Source organism: Desmodus rotundus, chromosome 11 (assembly GCF_022682495.2).
Source record: "Desmodus rotundus isolate HL8 chromosome 11, HLdesRot8A.1, whole genome shotgun sequence".
In the NCBI taxonomy this organism is placed as follows: domain Eukaryota; kingdom Metazoa; phylum Chordata; class Mammalia; order Chiroptera; family Phyllostomidae; genus Desmodus; species Desmodus rotundus.
Window position 1 is genome coordinate 8057116 of NC_071397.1, and position 21852 is coordinate 8078967.

At 40.8% G+C, this 21852-nt stretch overlaps 1 pseudogene; it reads right to left on the minus strand.

Moving 5' to 3' along the window:
* Nucleotides 1-21070: 21070 nt before the first annotated feature.
* On the minus strand, nucleotides 21071-21551 carry LOC112302062 (U1 small nuclear ribonucleoprotein C-like; annotated as a pseudogene).
* Between the last annotated feature and the right edge of the window lie 301 nt (nucleotides 21552-21852).

The window sequence follows — 21852 nt, forward strand, 5'->3', positions numbered from 1 at the left end:
CCAGGAAGGCCTTGGTGAGCAGGGAGTTCATTTAGAGAATTTATGGGAGAGTAGGAGTCCCTTTGCTTCGTGATTGCTATTCAAACCCACTCTCTTACCCTTGACCTTGGAAGTATTTATCAGAGAAACGCCCTTGTTCTCATGATGGAAAACAGCAGAAAAGTCATGGCTGCATCCCTTGTTGCTGGGTAGAGATGACTGAGCCAGAAGTCTAAGAGGAGGAAATAGGGATTAACGATACTCTACAGATGTACTTCTTTAATTGCTGCAAAATATGGTATGTCTACAAGCATGCCTAAGTTCACTGTAAAATGCCCTGTGTCTTCACGTTGCTATAGATGAAATAGATAACTCTTTCCATGCACTGGGGCTCTTTTGTAAATCTAGAGGCTCCAGACTTAATGCTTCAAACAACTATGAAATTCTCATGACTAATTACCACATTTACCCTTTTATTTAACATGAAATTTTGTAGTACCTCTGCTTTCTCTGTATAATTTACTTAATATCTGGGTCCCCACTGCTTTTTCCTGGGCTGTTCACTCTTCAGTTTGGAAGCCTTGCACTCTCTGAGAATCTGCACATGGTTGTCCTATTTGCATGATCAAAGTTCATTCCTGATTTATTGTCCAAGTTTGTAAGGACTGTTTTCATTAAAGCTTTCAGGGGTGGCTCGAGTTCTTTTTGTGAGTCACAACTTCTACTCAGGTGTACCACTGGCTGTTCCACAACCACGCTCGTGAAGGAGTTCAACTATTACACCTATATCATACAGCCTTTAAAGTGGCTCCTAAGATGTGTTTGGGGCCAGAGCTTCCTGTCTTCTGTCTTGCTCTCCTTTCCAGGTTAAACCACAGAATGGCCTGGCTGTAGCATAGTCTCCTACAACACCACGCCCCCCCCCCCCCCCAAGGAGCGAGCTGCCTGTTTGTTGTCAACCCAGTGTCTTTTCTTTTATCAGGGCAGCTTTTCTCCCGAGCAGATCACCGTATCCATATTCTTTGTGTCTCAAATATTTAACTTCATCTGTCCCAAGATCATAACTCATGGAGTTTGGAATGGGCATTCAAGTGATCAAAGACAGCCCAAGCGCTGTGATCTGAAGTTGCTGGGCCGTCGGTGCAGGAACTGCACTCGGGTAATGATCCCGCTAATGACTGATGGCTGCTGTAAGGCATTTTCACGTCAGGCTGTATTTAAACACTCCAGAGCCTTACTTGAGGTGAGGGATCTGAGGCACAGGCTAAAGAGCTTGCATGATGATGCATTTAAGCTCCATGCAAACATATTTGCATACATCTAAGTCTCATGTAGCTGTACATGGCAGCAAATGATCTGCAGACACATCAAATCCAATGACTACATAAGCAGCATATAGAGGAATTATATTAAGATAGAGATGCCTTTCAGTCAAGGTCTAGTGAGGAAAAGAGACTCGGCACCAGTGGGTTAACAGAAGAAATTTAGTATAAGGAATTGGTTAAACTGATATCGGAGAACAGAAAGGCAAAGGAAAAATACTGCAGCTACAGCCATCTGGCTGAGGGCACAAAGCGGTGGTGTTGGGTTATTAGGAGGTCTGAGCTGGGTGCTGATCCCTCAGCAGCTCGGGGGAGGGACTGCTGCCTGGCTGCTGCTGCTGCTGCTGCTGCTGCTGCTGGATCTCTTGAGTCAGGGTCCCTGCATTAAGACTCAGACACCTGAGCAAAGGGCACTAGTTGTCTGGGAGGGTGGCTCTGAGGGAGTAAGGTGGTTCTGGGAGCATGGAACAAACTGGAACCAAGTGCTGCCAGCTGGAGTGAACAACAGTTGCTGGAGTGGCAGTCACAGGAGTCAGATTCAAAACTTGAACAAGCCCTTGGTTCCAGCTGCAGCCTTCCACTCTCCCTCTAGTGTCCCCTAGTGACCAACCTAAGAGGGAGCCTGCTGGCAAAGGACAAGTGAGGTTTGCAGGGTCCCTGCCCAGTATCACACAGTAGGACACATAGGAAGGCTGATCCGGAGGTTAGAGACAAGAATTTAATAACCCAAATGAGATGTGCATGCGTTCATTCTATGCCCCCGTCTACACGGAGAGGATGGAGCGAAGCAGTAAGTTAGGTTACTGTGTTACGTTCATCACCATTACTTAAATTTCGAATGACCCTGAGAGCTTTCTTAAATCACGGGATTACATTTGTTTTGCCCACCCAGTGTTCCAAAGTCAGCTTTTATTTTTCCTTATTGATCTTCAGTCATATACCCAAAGGCTTCCTAGAATTGATGCTAGAAATTTTCTGAGCTGTAAATCAATCCAGTAAAATAATCATTCTGGGTATAGGGAAGAATTATTAGACTGAGTTCATTGGAACATTCTGCGCAAAGCCTAACCCCGCTTTTTGGATAGGTAGTTATACATTCGGAAATGACAACCAGCAAGACCCAGGTGCTGACAGGAGGCTAAATTGCTCTTTAGAATTATCTTTTCTGCCACCTCCCAGTTCTTTGTCACTTAACTTAAAAGAGACAAAATAATGGGTTCCTTTGTTTCCAGGACCTATAATGTGCATTTCCAGGTTTGTTTGGGAGTACAGCTGTGAAGTCTTTCAGCACTGACATGATTCTCTTCCTACCCCATTGTGAAGTGTTCTCTGAGCAATGTAATTGTTCCCCACCGCAACTCTTACAGCAGTGAGTCAGCATGTCAATCACTTCTTCTTCCATTCTGGTTGCTCCCTGCTGTGTTAACACCCAGAATGAGTCCCACTAGCCGTTGAAAGGTATCAGTATGTTTATATGAACTACTTCATGTTTTCTAGGGAAATTTTCCAAAGCAAAGGCCAGTTTCCTCCTGATTCTGTACCAATATGACGGAGCTTGCATTTAAATTTTCTCTGGAGTCAACAACAGTATTAAATATTTCAAATGGCATATGTGAATGTATAATATTGTGTTATCTTAACTGGGCTTTTGTCATATTCATTCTAAACAGCAGAGTATATATATCATATCATTCACAATCTCTTCTGGAAATAAGAAATTTTGTCTTATGGTAGGTTCCTCTAAGAGATCTGAAGATATTAGTTATTGTTATGAGAGACATAACAATATTGTTAGCCCAGAGGGCTAGCACAAATTCACCAAACTTTTTATGCTGTTTCAGATTTCTCTTTGCCTTGAGTTTGCACACGTGTGTCTCTGAAATTTCTGAAGGTCCCCATAATGTGAGCACAACACATTTTTCCTTCGTGACAAGGGTTTCTTCAAGAATCTTGAGTGGAATTTTTAAACCTCCTGTTGTGTGTTGAATTGTGTCCTCCAGAAAGATATGTTGGAGTTCTAACCCCTGGTACCTGTGAACGGGATCTTATTTGGATATAACTAAGGGGTCTCTGTAGATAAAACTAAGATGTATGTTAAAATGAGCTCATACTGAAGTAGGGTGGGCCCTCCATCCAGTGTGGCTGGTGTCTTTATAAGAAACGGAAAAGAGACCCAGAGGGAAGGACTATTTGAAGTAAGAGGAAGAGATTGGCCACAAGATAAGGAATGTCAGAAGCTGGAAGAGACAAGGAAAAACTGTTTCTTCCCTAGAGGCTTTAGAGAAAGCACAGTTCTATCAACACCTTGACTTTGAACTTCTGGCTTCCATAGCTGTAATAGAATACATTTGTGTTGTTTTAAGCCATCCAGTTTGTGGTACTTTGCTACAGCAGCCCTAGGAAAGTAATACACCTCCCCAAACTACCAACTACAATTCCAATAAATAAGGGGGTTTTTTGTTGTTTTCAACACCTTGTCTCTGTTTTCTTCTAAAATAGTGCTTTCGGTGTGAGAGGGATCTTCCCCTCCTTGGCTTTTGCTGGACACAGGCCCCGAGCGTTCTCAGATAAATTCCTCAGTGAACACTCTGGGTTGGTGCAGTGGTCCATGCCTCTGCCCGCACTGCCTGATCGTCATGGGGCATCCCCAGAACTGGTGCAGCATCCGATCTTCCTTCACTGGTGCTCTACTGGGCACAGTATACATACCCCCTTAGCTGGTCACTGCTGTTGCTAAAGAGAAAAGGTCAGAAGCAAATAATGGGGCTCCCAGCATCTTCCCCCAATCTAATAAACTTGATTCCCAATCCCTTTGGGTTTATAGTCTTGTATTTCAGCTCTCTACAAGTGTCCCACAACAAGCGGAGTCACAGTGTTGCCACGGCACACGTCCCTCGGATGTAGGCACAGAGGGTTTTTTAGCTGTCACAAAGCACAACCCTCAGGCCCCCTCCTTCTTTGGCAGGCACCCCAACTTCTTCTAGTCATGTCTGCTCTGTTTATCCACCCCATTTTTAGTGTTATAGGAGCCCCTCATCCAATAACGCCCCATCTTTACACCTATGCCAGCAGTTCTGTCTTCTAATGTCATAACACTGAATGTATCTGTGATTTCAAAGTTATACCAAAGGTATCCATTATAATTGAATGTTCAAACCAGGACACATGTTTAGAGTAAAAGGAGATGTTAAACATAGTTTAAACGCTATAATTTTTGAAACATATATTGACCAATCTTGTCTTTTACTACATTGGTGAATCTAGAATGATTTAATTTAAACACCTCTAAATGACATCTTTTCTGAAAAATTAAATCCTTCACATGAAAGAAAATTAAAAGTTTTATACTGAGGGTTTCCAGCCAAGATGGAGGCATAGCTAGATACACTGTGCCTCCTCACACAACAAAAAGACGGACAACAACAAGTTTAAAAACAAAAAACAACCAGAACTGACAGAAAATCAAACTGTATGAAAACCTGACAACCAAGGAATTAAAGAAGAAACATTCATCCAGACCAGTAGGAGAGGCAGAGGTGGGTAGCTGGGGCAGAGAAGACTCTCGGCAAGGTGGAGGCTGGAGGACTGGGGAGGGCAAGGCATGGCTGATGGACAGGGCAAGATGGTGCCTGGTGGGCCAGGCAGCCCCACATTCATGTGGGGATAAACCGGGAGGAACAACTGGGGAGAGAGACACACTGCACAACCCAGGATTCCAGCTCAGGGAAATAAAGCCTCACAACCTCTAACTGAAAAAACCTATGGAGGTTGTGAAGGCAGGAGAGACTCCCAGCCTCAAAGGAGAGTTCCTTAGAGAGACCCACAGGGCCCTAAAACATACACAAACCCACCCACTGGGAATCAGCACCAGAAGGGTCCAATTTGCTTGTGGGTAGCAGAGGAAGTGACGGAATGTTGGCCAAGAGAGCCTAGTAAGCAGCATTGTTCCCTCTCGGACCCCTCCCCCACATACAACACCACATCACAGCAACAGGGGTTGCCCCGCCCTGACAAATATCTAAGGCTCTGCCCCTTACTATGTAACAGGTGTGCCAAGACAAAAAAAAATGGCCCAAATGAAAAAAACAGATCAAAGGTCCAGAGAAAAATACAACTAAACGATGAAGAGATAGCTGACCTGTCAGATGCACAGTTAAAAACACTGGTAATCAGGATGCTCATAGAAATGGTTGATTATGGTCACAAAATAGAGGAAAAAGTGAAGTCTATGAAATAAGGGAAAATGCACAGGGAACCAACAGTAACAGGAAGGAAACCAGGACTCAAATCAACAGTTTGAGTCCAGACTGGTCAACAGTTTGGACCAGAAGGAAGAAATAAACATTCAACCCAGAAAGATGGAAGAAACAAGAATTCAGAACTATGAGGAGAGGCTTAGGAACCTCTGGGACAACTTTAAAAGTTCCAACATCCCAATCATAGGGGTGCCAGAAGGAGAAGAGGAACGAACAGTAAGAAATTGAAAACTTATTTGGAAAATAATGAAAGAGAACTTCCCCAATCTGGCAAAGATAATAGTCTTCCAGGAAGTCCAGGAAGCTCAGAGAGTCCCAAAGGAGTTGGACACAAGGAAGCACACACCAAGGCACATCATAATTACATTACCCGAGATTAAAGAGAAGGAGAGAATCTTAAAAGCAGCAATAGAAAAGGAGACAGTTACCTACAAAGGAATTCCCATAGGACTATCAGCTGATTTCTCAAAAGAAACCTTGCAGACAAGAAGGGGCTGAAAAGAAGTATTTCAAGTCATGAAAGTCAAGGACCTACATCCAAGATTACTCTATCCAGCAAAGCTATCATTTAGAATGGAAGGGCAGAAAAAGTGCTTCCCAGATAAGGTCAAGTTAAAAGAGTTCGTCATCACCAAGCCCTTACTATATGAAATGTTAAAGGGACTTATCTAAGAAAAATAAGAAGATCAAAACTGAACAGGAAAATTGCAACAAACTCACGACTATCAACAACAAAACCTAAAAAAAAAAAAAAAACGACTAAGCAGACAACTAGAACAGGAACAGAATCATAGAAATGGAGATCACACACAGGGTTATAAGCAGGGAGTGGGGGGGAATGGGAGAAAAGGTACAGGAAATAAGTAGCATAATTGGTAGGCATAAAATAGACAGGAGGAGGTTAAGAATAGTATAGGAAATGTAAAGCCAAAGAACTTATATGTATAACCCATGAACATGAACTAAGGGGTGTGGAAATGCAGGTGGGAAGGGGTTTGCAGCATGGAGGGGAATAAATTGGGGAAATGGGACAACTATAACAGCATGATCAATAAAATATATTAAAAAATAAAATAAATAAAAGCAAAAGTTTTATATTGACAGTTAAACATTTAAAAATAACAAGGAAAGCAATTGTTTTTGGTATATATTCATAGCTATTGAACAGTTTCTTAACCATTATTGATGCTGTGTTTTTCTGAAAAATGTATTTATTTCAATATGATATTATTTCTAATATTTAGCATGCAACTTGAAGTTGCATATTATGATAATAAACGTGGAATGGGTAGAACAACTGACTCTTCTCTTGGTCATAATAATTTTAATTGCGAAAATAATCTCTCTGTAGGTACTGAAGTATTGGGTAAGGTCAGAGCACATTTGCTAACAATAGGATATATTAAATTTTATTTTTTGAAATTAAAGTACATAAATATCAGCCCAAATATTTTAAAACATACTTTATTTTTATCTCTACTGAGTACCTTTCTTCAACAAATACTTTTAAGGTAAAATTGGTTAAATAAATTGCCTCTGCTGTTTTTGAATGTTTCACTCAGTTTTAAAAATTTATTTTATTGATTATGCTATTACAGTTGTTCCAATTTTTTTGTACTGTACTTTACATCCCCAGGGCTATTCTGTAACTGCCAATTTGTACTTCTTAAACCCTTCAGCTCTTCACCCATTTCCTCACATCCCTTCCCACCTGGCACCATCAAAACACTCTCTGTATCCACCATTCTGCCTCTGTTCTTCTCGTTTGCTTGGTTTGTTTTTTAGATTCAATTGTTGATAGATATGTATTTATTGCCATTTCATATTCATAGTTCTGATATTCTTTTTCTTAAATAACCTCCTTTAAAATTTTATATATAATGTTTTAGTGATGATGAACTCCTGCAGTTTTTTCTTATCTTGGAAGTTTTTTTTATCTGCCCTTCAATTCTAAATGATATATTTTCTGGGTAGACCAGTCTTGGCTGTAGATTCCTGCTTTTCATGACTTTGAATATTTCTTGCCAATCCCTTCTAGCCTGCAAAGTTTCTATTGAGAAATCAGCTGCCAGTCTTAATGGGAACTCCCCTACAGGTAACTAACTGCTTTTTTCTTACTACTTTTAAGAGTCTCCCTTTATATTTTGACATTTTAATTAAGATATGTCTCAGAGTGGGCCTCTTTGCATCCATCTTGTTTGGGACACCCTGTGCTTCCTGGACTTGCATGTCTGTTTCCTTCACCAAATTAGGGAAATTTTCTCTCATTATTTTTTTCAAATAGATTTCCAAGTTCTTGCTCTTTCTCTTCTCCTTCTGGCACCCCTAGGATGTTAATGTTGGAATGTTTGAAGTTGTCCCAGAGGCTCCTTACACTATTCTAATTTTTTTAATTCTTTTTTCTTCTGGTTGTTCTGATTGGTTGTTTTAGCTCTGCCTAATACATACAAACAAACACAGGGAGGGTACCAAAATGAGGAGACAAGGAAACATAGCTCAAATGAAAGAACCAATCAAAACTCCAGAAAAATAACTAGAGAAAATGGAGATAGGCAATCTATCAGATGCACAGTTCAAAACCCTGGTTATATAAGGATGCTCAAGGAACTTAGCAAGGACCTCAACAGCATAAAAAAGATCCATTCAGAAATGAAGGATACACCAATTGAAATAAAGAACAATTTACAGGGAAACAACAGTACAATGGATGAACCTGAGGATCAAATCAATGATTTGGAACATAAGGAAGAATGTTTCAGTAAGTTTAAATGTTTCAAAACAGTAGGCTTTATCAATTTCATTACTTTCTGATACAGGATGTAAATGTGTCCATTTAAAAACAGGAGTTTAATCCAGTGATTTTTCAAACAAGGCAACATATTTCCAAGCATAATTACAGAACTTTAAAATGAAATCCTGACAAGGAAATAAAAGGCATATACAGCCCTGACCAGTGTGGCTCAGTTGGCTGGGCATCGCTCCACAAAGTGAAAGGTTCCTGGTTCAATTGCCGGCCAGGGCACAATGGCTGGGTTTCAGGTTGGGTCCTTGGTCAGGACACGTTCAAAAAGCAGCCAATTGATGTTTTTCTCCCTCTCTCCCTCTCAACCCCTCTCTAAAAATAAATAAATAAAATGTTTTTTAAAAAGGCATAGACACTAGAATGGAAAAATAAAGCCATCCCTATTTTCAAGTGACATTGTTGTCTCTGTAGACAATCCACCGGAATTTTTTTTTAATTCCTAGGCTAAGTGAGGTCAGCAAGGTTGCAGTTTGCAATAACACAAAAAACCACCAGCATTTTTACTTATAAACAAGCATGTGAAAACCAAAATTTAAAACATTCCCATTTATAATCACTCAAAAAAATAAAATATTTAGGTATAAATCCAACAAAACAGGTACAGGATCTGCATGCTGAAAATTACAAAAGGTTAATAACAGAAAATCAAAGAAGGCCTAAGTAAATGGAGAGATATACTGTATTCTTGGATTTGAAGATTCAACATAGTAAAGTTTGAGTGTTCTCCAAATTGATCTATAGGTTGAATGCAATCCTATCAAACTCCCAGTAAGGTGTTTTATAGACATACTCAAGCTTATTCTAAAACAACTTAAAGGAAAGCATCCAGAATAACAAAACCAATTTGAAACAGCAAAATAAAGCAAGAGGAATCACTCTATGTGATGGTAAGCCTTGCTCTACAGCTACAGGGATCGGAGCGTGTGATGTTGGTAGAGAACTGATGCACAGACCAATGAATCAGAACAGACAATCCAGAAATTGCTCCACACGAACAGGCCTGACTGACTTTCCGACAAAGGTGCAAAGGCAATTCAGTTGCGATAGGCTAGCCTTTCCAACAAATGGTGCTGGAGAAACTGACCTAAACTTCACACCTTATACAAAAATTACTCAAAATGTATCATGACTTTCAATGTAAAACATAAAACCATAAAACTTTTAGGGAAAAAATGAAAAATCTTTGGAACCTAAGGGTAGACAAAGAATTCTCAGACTTGATAGCAGAAGGATGATCCATAAAAGGAAAAACGGATACATCAGGCCTAAACAAAATTAAAAACTTTTGCTCTGCCAAAGACTTTCTTTGGATGGTGAAAAGATAAGCTACAAACTGGGAGGGAATATTTGCAAACCACATATTCAACAAAGTTTTTGTATGTAGACTATAAATAACTCTCAGTCTTCAACAGTGGAAGAAACGTATCAGTCCAGTTAGAAAATGGGCAAAATACATGAACAGACATTTCACTGAGGAGGATACACAGATGGTAAATAAGCTCATGAAAAGACATCCAACATCATTAGCCATTAGATGCATGCAAATTAAGACCACACTACACACCTATCAGAATGATGAAAATTAAAAGCAGTGACAACATCAAATGCTGATGAGAATGAAGAGAAACAGATTTTCACACATTGCTGACAAGAATGTAAAATGGCACAGCCACTCTGGAAATGAGTTTGACAATTTCTTTTAAAACTAAATATGTAGTTACCATATAACCCAGACGTACTATTGGGAATTTATCTAAAAGAAATGAAAATCATGTTCACACAAAAGCTCTTCACAAATGTTCATGACAATTTTATTCAAATTTGCCAAACACTGAAAACAACCCAGATGTCCTTTGATGGGTAAAAACTAAACAAACTGGTACGTTCCATACTGATACTCAGGAATAAAAAAGAGAGAACTATTGATACACATGAGGACTTGAATAGATCCCAAGGGAATTGCATTGAATGGAAAAAAAAGCCCATTTCCAAAGATCACACACTATAAAATGGTTATATAACATTTTGCAATATCTTTGAAACAACAAAATTGTTGTGCTTACTCAGAGTAAGAAGTGGGGGTGAAAGAGTAGGGGGGACTATAAAGGAGTGGCACAAGAGAGTCTCGTCGCAGTGAACTAGTCTGCATGTTGATAGTGGTGGTGGTCCCATGACACGGGTGACAAAGTTGTGTGAAAGTATTTTCACACATAAATAAGCACATGCAATACCAGAAAATGGTGATGGAAGGAGATTTGACTTGGGGTGATGAACACACAATACAATGTCACCCCAGTACATTCAATAAAAAATGAAAATTAAAAAAATTAAAACACCCGGAGGACTCCGAATAAGCTCTATGGATTGTACCGATGTTAACTTCTGGGTTGCGATATTGTCCTGTAGTTGTGTCAGATGCTCTCATCGAGAGCAGATGGGTGAAGTGTGCATGGAACGTCACTGTACGTGTGTGTTGGAGCTTCCTGTGAACCTCTCATTATTTGAAAATAAAACGGTTAAAGAAACTAAATCGTGTGCACTGAGTTATTCTCAGTGTATTTACAATGCAAATGGGTTCTTCCCACGATGACTAAAGAGGAGAGAAATGACCTAGTGTCTGTCATCACCTGTCTGTGTTGTTGATACAATTGGAACATTTGAAAATTTGCAATGTTGGCTCCCTGGTTAACTGAATGTGGCAGCTGTGGTCACTTTCCCCCAGTCTCAGTAGTGACGTTGATGAGGGAACATGAAGAACTCAGGAGGCGGATGCAAAGTCCATCTTTTCAACTAAGAAGGTTAAATGTGTCACAGAATCTGCACGGGCTCACAGAGAAAAAGGTATGTAAACACTCTTATTCGCCCTTCTCCCTGGAACCAGACAGGTGCAATGTTCGGAGTCACCGGCCTCCACGGAGATGACTGTGAAGCAGTTCGGGACTGCTCTCAGGAAATAATCAGAGGGGTTTCAGGTGTCTAGCAACAGAGAAACAGTTTGACGAGGTCAATCCCTCATAACTGAAGATGTCATCAACCTTGACACTGGTAAGATAGAGGTAGGACTATGCTCATTACCTTGAACATGAAGGGCATCCTGGAACCTCACATGAAACTGCTCTTTAAAAACATCAAACTACCTGAGAACGGAACCATGTGTGAGATTGTTGGAGGATGCTTTTTCTTATACGAAAAAGATAGGTAAAAATGCCAAGTTGACTCAGCTGTGGTGCTGGAGACGTCCCTGCTGTCAGGATTCAAAACTGAAGATAGCAAGGCCTTTAAGTGAATGGGATGGAAGTGAATGGGTAATTCACACAAATACCAAGCACTTCAAGGATGGAGAATGAGCTCATCTAACTCAAGGTTATGGAATCCTGTTTTGTAGTGAGCATCTCGTCCATAAATATGTGTGTGGCCTTCTCACGTCAGCCCCAAGTTAGGCGGTGCTCGGCACCACCAGTAAATTGTCCTGCTGGAGACTCGCTATTGCTCTCAGAGTCAGCACCAAACTCTAATATTACTATTCTGTTTTAAGCCCGCCCTTGATCCACCCACCCTCAAATAATAAAACCCCAGTGAGCGGTAATGAAGAATGTGTAACACTTTACCAAAAATGGCAGATTAACGAGGCTTTGATTCAACTGTAACTTTTCCACACCTTAAAGAAATCTCTTTTCGTTAAATATCTACACAGTTATAGGGATTCTTGCAGTCAGTCTAGAGTTGTTCTTGAACATGCTATTTTTAAGAAAAGGGGAGCATGCTTTTCTAGACTACCTTTCTCTGACCCTCTGTGAACCAGATGCTCCCACTTTGCACCTGGACACCAGTCTTCCGGGGCCAGCACCCTGGGCTGGGTTCTTTTTCCTAGTTCCAGACCATTTCTGGCTTCAAGATTTCCTTTTGGAAATGCTTTTTTTCACTGTGAGTCAATGTATTCAAGGCTTTTTCTTTCTGATAAGCAGCCCTTTATTTCCTTTCTTTAAAGTTGTGCCATGATGTCTAGGATACTCTCTTCTTTTCCCTAAGATGACTTCTTGTGTTTCAACGGATCTCTAAGAGTTATCTTAGCCTAGTACATTTCTGAAAATTTGGACCCCAAGATCAAATGAATTTCCATTCTGGTGTACACTTTCCCGGGAGGAAAAGAAAAAAGGAATAACTCAATTACAGAAGTATCTTATGTGTAAAGTCTGATTAAACCAGCACAAACCTCTTCTGTTAAAATACGAGTTCTGTCTGGAAAAAGTCCAGCCATTGTTAATATAATGAGAATGGTCTGAGCAACATTGATTTAACCTGGCAGCTAAGGAGAGTGGACTGGAATGTACATGCATGAATGATGATAACTTCACTCTATACCAATTTGAGTTTTGGAGCTAAACACACTTAATATCTTCTGCAAACACAATAACAGAGGCACATCTACCTATTGGGTGGCAATTCAGTGCCACTTATGAATGGACTTTGAAAGCAGCCAGATGGAAGCAAATGTAGTATCAACTTCCAGACAGTGTTTAAGACTCCTGCTCACGTCTCTGCTGAAGCATTACTAGAAGTGTCTAGGCTGTCAGACTGGGTCAGAGTGTATAGATCATTTCTAGTTGGAACATCACCTGCAGCCCTTCCAGGTCTCTGTTCCGGAGACAGGATCTGCATCTTATATTCATTCTGTTTGGTTATTCTGTTCCGTTTTCTGTGGCCTACCCTTAAGGGCACGAGAATTCTTAGACGTGTGATGAAAAGTGCCTCCATGTGTGGGATTGTATGATAAAGTTTGTCATGAACGACTACCAAACCACACCATTCTGCAATGCTGAGAATCAACCAACATGGAAAGCTTTGATATCAACACACACTTGGTGAGCAAGGCAGCCTGGCCACCTCCATCAAAGTCATAAACATGTAAACACAAATCTACTTCTGAGAATTTACCTTAAAGGTGTACATGTTGCAAAATGACTACTGTAAGAGGTAATTTATCAAAGTCCTTTTTATCATAGCAAAAATTTGAAACAATGTCACATATAGGAGTCTAGTTAAATTATGATACATCCATACGATGAAATACTATGTAGTCCTGAAAAAAGAAGGAATTCCTTTTGGGACTTTGAAATCGCGAAGATACATTAAGTAGATGGTAAAATTGGAGCAGAAGTTAACCTCTCATTTGTAAAATGACTTTCATTCTCTGAAAAGGTGGTGGGTGGATAAAAATTTGTTTTCTATTTCCTTCCGCCCTTCTACACTCTACCAAAAAAAGAGAAAATACCGTTAATACAAGTGTCCTCTAGGGTGGGAAACCGAAAGTCTGGAAGGTTTTTCCTTGTACACCTTCAAGCTGTCAATCATGAATTATCCATTCAAAATTTAAAAATTTTAATCATGAATTACCCATCCCAAAGGAAATGTTTTCAGCAAGACTCTGAAATGGCTGTAAAATAGTACCTAATACATGGTTGGCACACTCATCAGTGAATAACAACTTGTGAAATTGAACAGGAGCTGGGAATTTCTGCCTAAGACATTATAGCTACTATAGATTTTTCCTACTCATCAGTTAACGAAGGAGTTGTAGAATCTTGTGGAGGGTTTTCCTGTTTGTTTGTTTTTTTAAGAATTGAAAGAATTTTAGTAAAATCAACAAGTTTACATTTGTACGTCTTGTGTGTTTGGGACCCAACCAGGGACATAAAATACAGTTACAAGGACATGGTTTCCATAGGAGAGCAGGCAAAAGGCAAGGGCTACCCTAGCGGTGTGACAGTCAGATGGTGTGACCCCAAGGCCACCCCCCATGCTCTGGAAGTGAGCAAGCACAGAGACGCCTCAGCACGGGTTTTCAGCGCTCAGCCCAGGGTCCACAACCTACACAGCATTCCTGCATTACTAACACTCAATAGCCCACAGCTGATAAACCATTCATAAAATTAAGTAGTATTGCTCATAGAATATTAATGTCAACTGAGTTGAGTTCATGCCGCTTTAACGAGAATGTTACTGTTCAACTTTTATTCCCCTTACTCTACTAAAAGATAACATACATTTCGAAATACTGATCCATGTTCAGAGAAAAAAGAGACTAGGGCTCCCAAGTTAGGAATGAGCAATCACAAGACTTTTCCAAGATTTTACCCATTTTGAGGACAGAGGAACAGGGCTTTTAAAAGTGCGATGTTGCGTGCACTAGTCAGTTGTCCTCTGAGGAGTAAATCCAAGCTCACAAGTTGTGATGGTAATGTGCGCACCTCCCCCACCCCGCCCCCGGCTTTTACCTCTATCTGGAGTCTGCTGAGAAGTAAATACTGGGTGTGGGAGAAGCGGTGTCCTCGTACATTCTAGGATTAAATTGAGCAATCGCCTGGAGCTATTTTACTTAGTTCTGCCCACCAGGCTCCAGGCTGTGCATTTAAGCATCTTCCTCTCAACTTTCTCTGGCTTCTACTGACTCTGACCCTATGAAAGAAGCTAGATATTTCCGAGGCACAAATTCCTGGGCACAATTGATTAGTTAGAAAGTCTTACTGATGAATCAGGTTATTGGGTGATATTTAACGACAAGAAACAATGGGCAGTACATCTATTGATAACTGATTTTCCTGATTCTGTCATCAAATGAGACCTATATATAAATATAACTCCCTAAATTTGGGATTAGGATGAATAGTTTTCGGTTTAGCATTGTGACATATCGCTTTGGGAAATACAGTGTTTTAGTCTTGGGGACAGAGGAGGGGAATGACAAGGACTATACTTGCTCCAGGACAATGAAGTCTGCCTTCTGCCCATGGGCGTTATTCTTATTTTTATGATCCTTTGCTGCCTACCTCCCAGGACTGGTTGAGGATCAAGTGAGTGTGGTATGTGTGAGCATTCTTCCTTAATGCTAAAGTGTCTTTATGTACAAGTACGGGTCCTTATGCTGAATTTGCTCAGTCTCACCGAATTTGGAGATCAAGTACATGCAGATATCCGGAAAATGCTCTAAGGGAGTTGATGCTTCCTAGTGGTGCTACTTCCAAGTAATATACTGGATATTTCTGAGAGCACTCCTAAGATGCTGGTCTTTTCGTCCGTCCTACACTTGGCATTTGGAGCTTCATTACTGAGCCTTAGAAACACACCTTGCCTCAGACTGGCTGAGACTATGTGTGGCTTCAGTACCCTGGTGCTCTACTGGTCTGACTCTTCAGTTCAGTTCTACAGGCTCCACGCAAGCTCATTTTCTATGTTTAAAGACAGGAAGCACTCAGCACCACGTGCTGAATCTTCACCTTTTTATTGAGGCAAGGAGATGACGAACCCGAACACTGGTCACTGAGCTGAGTCTAACTTGGGATGACATTGTTGCCTGAAGTCTCCCTGCAGGTCAGGGAGGACCAAACCGTGAAGGGGTGCTTAGACACAGACAGGCTGCTCCATCACCCAGTTTTAGCAACCAGTCAGAATGACCACACGGGAGCCCCTCCTTCCCCTGCACAGGAGTGCGGCACTGGGCTAGGCTCCGAGGGGTGGAGAGTGATAGACCACAGGATTCCAGTGTGGAAACCAGTGTTGAGGTTGGTGTAACGGAAAAGAAAGCCCCACACTGAATTACGTTATTGGAGACATAGCTTTGGCATAGGATTAGCTTAATGTCTAAGAAGCTATTTTAGTGGAAATATACAATGAATGGCTCTGCATCTTGGTTAGATATAGCACTAGGAGTGAACCAGCCTTCAGCGGGATAAAGATTTCAAAGGTCAGCCTTTGTAAGCCCACTATGAATTCCTTCTTCCCTTCTCTCTGAGAACACTCCAGGCATGGTCAGAGTGCATGCAGGCGTGGAGGTAAAAGGAAATCTTTGTCTACACTGTCCCCAATCCCAATGAACAATTTCCCTGTGCAACCAACTGTGGTCTTGGTCACTTTCCTCAGCTGCTGCCTCTACCCTGGCCACCTAGTGCACACGGGTTGGAAGACTGAAGGGCACTCCTGCCTGTGCCACACTCTGCTGCCTTGTGTAATGCTGCACGCACAGGTGAATGGTTGTCAGAAATAAATGAGACACCTTGTAGCAGCCTGCCATTTTCAGTATTTTATTCTTAGAGCAGTTAGAGCCCTGATGAGATTGATTCCTGAAGTAATTGGGTTCTGATCTGCACCTGGTGTTCCTGGCCTCCTGTCTGCGGCAGCCCATCTCCAGTCTCCAGCTATGGCATTTTGGCCTCCCGATATCTGCTCTCCAGCCAGTAGAGCTGGCCTTTCTTTACCTTTCAAGCTCACAGCTGAGACTCCAGACCCAACCCTCTGAACTCTGGCTTGAGGTCAGGAGCGTTTTTGGGAGGGGGGCTAATGGCACCCCAACACACCAGGCCTGAGGCCACCCAGGCCACCTTGCTCTCCATCGTCACCTTTCTGGTTTCAGCTTCCCAGATGGTGAGGAAGAAACCAAAGAGAGAAAGGAAAACATTGAATTTAGAAGCTACAGGTCAAAGATTGGCTTCATTGGTACCTTAGTGCAGATGTCTCATTTATTAACTGGAAGAAGCAACTGAAAATATTAAGACTTGAGCAAAAGTTTTCTGGGAGGTGACACTCCCTAGGACATTGAAACAGAACTGGGGTGGCCTTGGGGACCCCAATGTTTCCAATGTCATTGATTTCTGTTCTTTATTATTTCTTGCCTTCTTTCTGCTAGCTTTGTGTATATTTTTTATTTAAATTTTTAAATTTTACCTATTTATTTTCTAGAGAGAAGGAAAGGGGGCAGAGAAAGAGAAGGAGAGAAACATCTATGTGTCTGAGATACAGGGACTGGTTGCCTCTCGCAAGACTCCTGAAATCCAGGCATGTGACCTGACCAGGAATCGAACCGGCCATCCTTCAGTTGACAGGCCAGCAGCACTCCATCCACTGAGCCACACCAGCCAAGGAGAGCTTCGTGTATGTTTTGTTCTTTTTCTAGATTGTGAAGGCTGGAACACAGATTATTGATTTGAGACTTTTCTTTTTCTTTAATGTATAGAACTTTAATTTGTAGAACTTTAAATTCTATAAATTCCTCTTCCCGTATTACTTTAGTATATATATTTATATATTTTTTCTTTTTGCCTTGAGTCTTCCCCTCTAAATCATGGATTATTTGGCTGTTTTGTTTCATTTCCAAGTATTTAGAGATTTTTCACTTTATCTTTTTTTTTCCTTGAAATTTTTACTTTAACTCTGTTGTGATTGGAGGACACTCTCTGGAGGATGTCAGTTTTTAAAAAATTCTTGAGGTCATTTTTGCATCCCAGGGTTGGCGTACCTTGGTCTGCGTTCCGTGGGCACAGCTGTAGGTATAAACGTCCGTCAGATCCTGTTGACTGATAGTGCTGTTGAGTTATTTCATCGCCTTACTGCTATAATTGATACAGTTTTCTGTCTAGTTGTTCCATCAGCTGTTGAGAGACGAGCGCTCAAGTCTCCAACTGTAACTATGGATTTCTCTCTTCCTTCTTTCCGTTCTCTCGGTCTTTGCCTCACATATTGTTCGGCTCTTTTCTTTGGTCCACAGACGTGTAGGGTCACAATGTCTTCTTGCTGGGTGACCCTTTTATCATCACGTAATGTCCCGCTCTGTCCCTGGCCATTCTTTTTGCTATAAAGTCAACTTTTTCTCATACTAATATAGCTACTCTTGCTTTCACTTGATTAATGTTTGCATGCTATATGTTTTTTTAATCTTTTTACTTTTAACTTACCTATATTATTATTTTGAAGTGAGTGTCTTATAGACAGCATATAATTGGATCATGTAGTTTTCTCCACTTGGTCAATCTGTCTTTTAATTGATATATTTAGAGCATATGCATGTAAGGCAATTATTAGTATCTTAAGGCTTAAGTCTGCCATTTTATTTTTTGTTTTCTGTTGGTTCTCTCTGTATTTCATTTATCTGTTTTCCTTCTCCTACCTCCTTGAGAGTTACTGGAACATTTTTTAGAATTCATTTTGATTTACCTATAGTGTCTTTGAATGTTTCCTCTTTCTGTAGATTTTTTTAGTGGTTGCTCTAGGTATTACATAATATAAAATAATATCACAATCTACTGATGTCATCATTTTACCAGTTTGAGCGAAATATAGAACTCTACTTCCTCTTATACTCTTCTGTATGTAATATAATCCTCATAAATATCTCTGTACCTACGTTGAGAACCACATCAAACATGATTATATCTCTTGCTTCAATCATCGAATGTAATATAGAAAACTCAAGAGGAGAAGGAAGTTATGATATACCTACCATATTCTTCCTCTATCTTTTGTTCTTTTATTGTTCCTGATGACCCAAATTTTCTTATTCCCTTTCTGTTTCAACATCCTTTAGCTGCTCTTTTTGGGGTAAGACTGCTGGCAATAGGTTTTCTTTATTTTCTTCCATTTAAGAATGTCCTGATTTCCCCTTCCTTTCTGGATAATTTTACTAGATGTAGACTTCTGGGTCAATGATTCTTTTTCAACATTTGAGAAGTTCCACTTTCCTATGGCCTCTGATGTGAAATCTGTTGTCATTCAAATTGCCTTTATTCTATAGGCAAATAGAACTCTCAATGAGGGTTCTACTTGAGAGAAAGACATTTTCCCTCAATGTCTTTAAGATATCTTCTCTGTGAGTTTTCAGAAGTTTGATTATAATAGATCCTGATAAAGATATTTTAGGATTAATCAGTTTGGAGCCACTCAGTTTTCTGAATCTGTATGTTTATGTCTTTTGCAAAATTTAAATTTTTTCAACCCTTATTTCTTAAATACTTTCTCACCTTCACACTTTCATCTCCTTCTGGGACTCCACTGACACAAACGTTAGATCTTTTGTTATAGATCCACAGGTTTCTGAGTTTCTGTTCTTTTTTTTTTTATCTGCTTTCTCTATGTTATTTACATTGTGTAATTTCTATTGTATCTTCAAGGGTATTGATTATTTCCTGTTTCCTCCATTCTGTGGTTGAGTTCATTTACTGAGTTTATAATTTCAGTTAATATATTCTTCAGTTCTAAAATTTCCATCTGGTTCTTTTTTATATCTGCTATTTCTTTGATGAGACTTCCCATGTATGTAATTGCTCATTGAATTACTTTTGTGATGGCTGATGGATGGCTTGTCATATAGTTTTCATATCTCTGTCATCTCAATGTTGATGTCTGTTGATCTTTTCAAGTTGAGGTTTTTTTCTGGTTCTTATATGACAAGTGATTTTTTTACTAAATGTTTGAATTTGGGCTATTACATTATGAAACGCTGGAGCTTATATAAATCTCCTGTTCTAGCAAACATCTCTGACACCATGCTGATGGAGGGAAGGAAGGGACACTGTCTTATTTTTACCACTCAGTTCTCATTGACATGGAGAGGGAGAGGGAGGGAGGAAGGCTTCCTTGTTACTGCTGGGTGGAGGTGGAAGTTCAGACTTCCTCCTAAGCCTCCTTATTGGTATCATCCTGGCTGGGACCAGCAGGGGTGCCTCATCACAACTCCCCATGTGACCTCTGCTGACACCATGGGCAGAGAGAGGTGCTCATGACTGCCCAGAGGAGGAAACGAATCCCAGGTCCACACTTGGCCTTCTCAGATTCCATCCCAGTTGGGGTGCTGAGACCCATTATTACTGCTAGGTAAAAATAGAAATCTAAACTCCCCACTCAGCCTTTGCCAAGCGTGAAGCTGTAGTTTTTTCTGTTGCATTTGGCTGAAGTTGGGTAGTTATCATTTAAAAGTTTTCTCTCTTGCTGGGCTGCCCCTTTCCTGGTCCTTTGGTTAGAGAGATCAAGCTTTTCCTGGGGCTTTTGTTCTCTGCGCCCATTGACATTTTCAGGTTGACAGCTTGTCCAGTCCAACTTAGAGAACTCGCCACCATATTGTTCCTCGGGTCCTGAGTTCCCAAGCTGGCCTGCCTAGTGTTCTCCTTCTTTTAGAAACTTCTTATGCTTGTTTTATATAGCATATTTAGGGCATTTTGTTGTACTTAGTGGGAAGAGTGGGGGAAAGTGTCTACCCCATGTTGGTTAAAAGTGATTATGTAGATTTTATTTGCTCTGTGCAATTACAGTATGTGGCTTTAGAGTCCCCGCCCCCCTTTACATCTGTTCTCTTGCTTGGAAAAAAGTTAAATTTATCCTTAAATAGAATGGACTTCTTGTAGTAGTTTTAACTGTCTGAAGAAAGAGGAAACAGAGATGGAGCCAGCATAAAGCAACAGCAGAAAACATCGTATAGACCAAATAGTTGTGCTAAGTAAGTAGACTTGTGTTGACACCTGACAGTTCTTTCCACGGTGAGCTAAGTTAGCTTTTTTGATCAGTACCTAGTCATTCTTACATATTCTGTACCCCTCGTCCTTGTGAAATAAATAGGAAAGAGTTGATTTGGAGTCAGGAGACCTAAGTTACAGTTGATACTGTGATCCTGAGCGAGTGGCATAACTTTTCTCAGCTCTGTTTTACTCATCTTTATTTATTTTTTTGCTAACAGAGGTTACAATTTTATTTTCACATATCACAATACAAATGAATTTTTTTTTATTTATCACACTACTCCCCTCCAAAACTATTCTCTCTTTGATAGGAAGAGGGAGTGAGTCTTCCTTGTCACGCTGTTAGAAAACACCCAGAGTCACAGCACCACAGACTCCTGGTGAACTAGAACAAGTCACAGAAAACTGATAGAAAGAGGCTCCCCTCTCTCCTTATCTGTCTGGTCAAGTCATTCCTGGCCGAGTGGGCATCATCATGGGACGGGCAGGAAGTCTCATCACTGGGGACCCAGGAATCATTGGCATGTGCCCTCCCATAGGTGGCCTCATTCCAGAAGCAGGTCCCACAGGCATTATCCCAGGAAGAAGAGGATCCATCATTGGCATCATGGGAAGGCCCTCCCATATGGAGTGCTGGCATCATACCAGAGCGAGGAGGACCCAGAAGACTGGGCGGAGGCGGAATCATTGCCCCTGCCGGAGGAGGAGCAGATCACAGAGTAGGGGGTATCTCTTCTTGCTGAGATGCTGCAGTTGTTTTGTCAACCAGGCTCTGAGCCTGCTCTTCCATCCATTTCTGACAGTAGTCTTTCACAGTCTCTCTGTGTTTCCTGCCACTGCAGTGTGTCTTTCTCACAGATGGAGAGTCACAGGTGAGGTATGTATTGCGGTAGTCACAATAAAACTTGGGCATGTTGTTCTGCAGGCCATTGGCCATTTGGCTGTTTTATTCATCTTTAAAATGCATATGTTGATGGGTTAGTTCCTAAGTTTTCTTCCAGCCCTTTTGGTTTGGAACCATTCTTCAAAGTTACGTTCCCCACCAGCACTGCACTGCACACACACGCTTCCACAGGCAACCACTCACCCATTCCTTTGTCCTATGGAAACTTTTAGGAGGATTTGGCAACGTGCTTCTATGAGACATTTAAAACCTCACTCATCGGTTTTTGGAAATCTTGCTCATTTAAATCATCACAGCTCAAGAGCCCTGG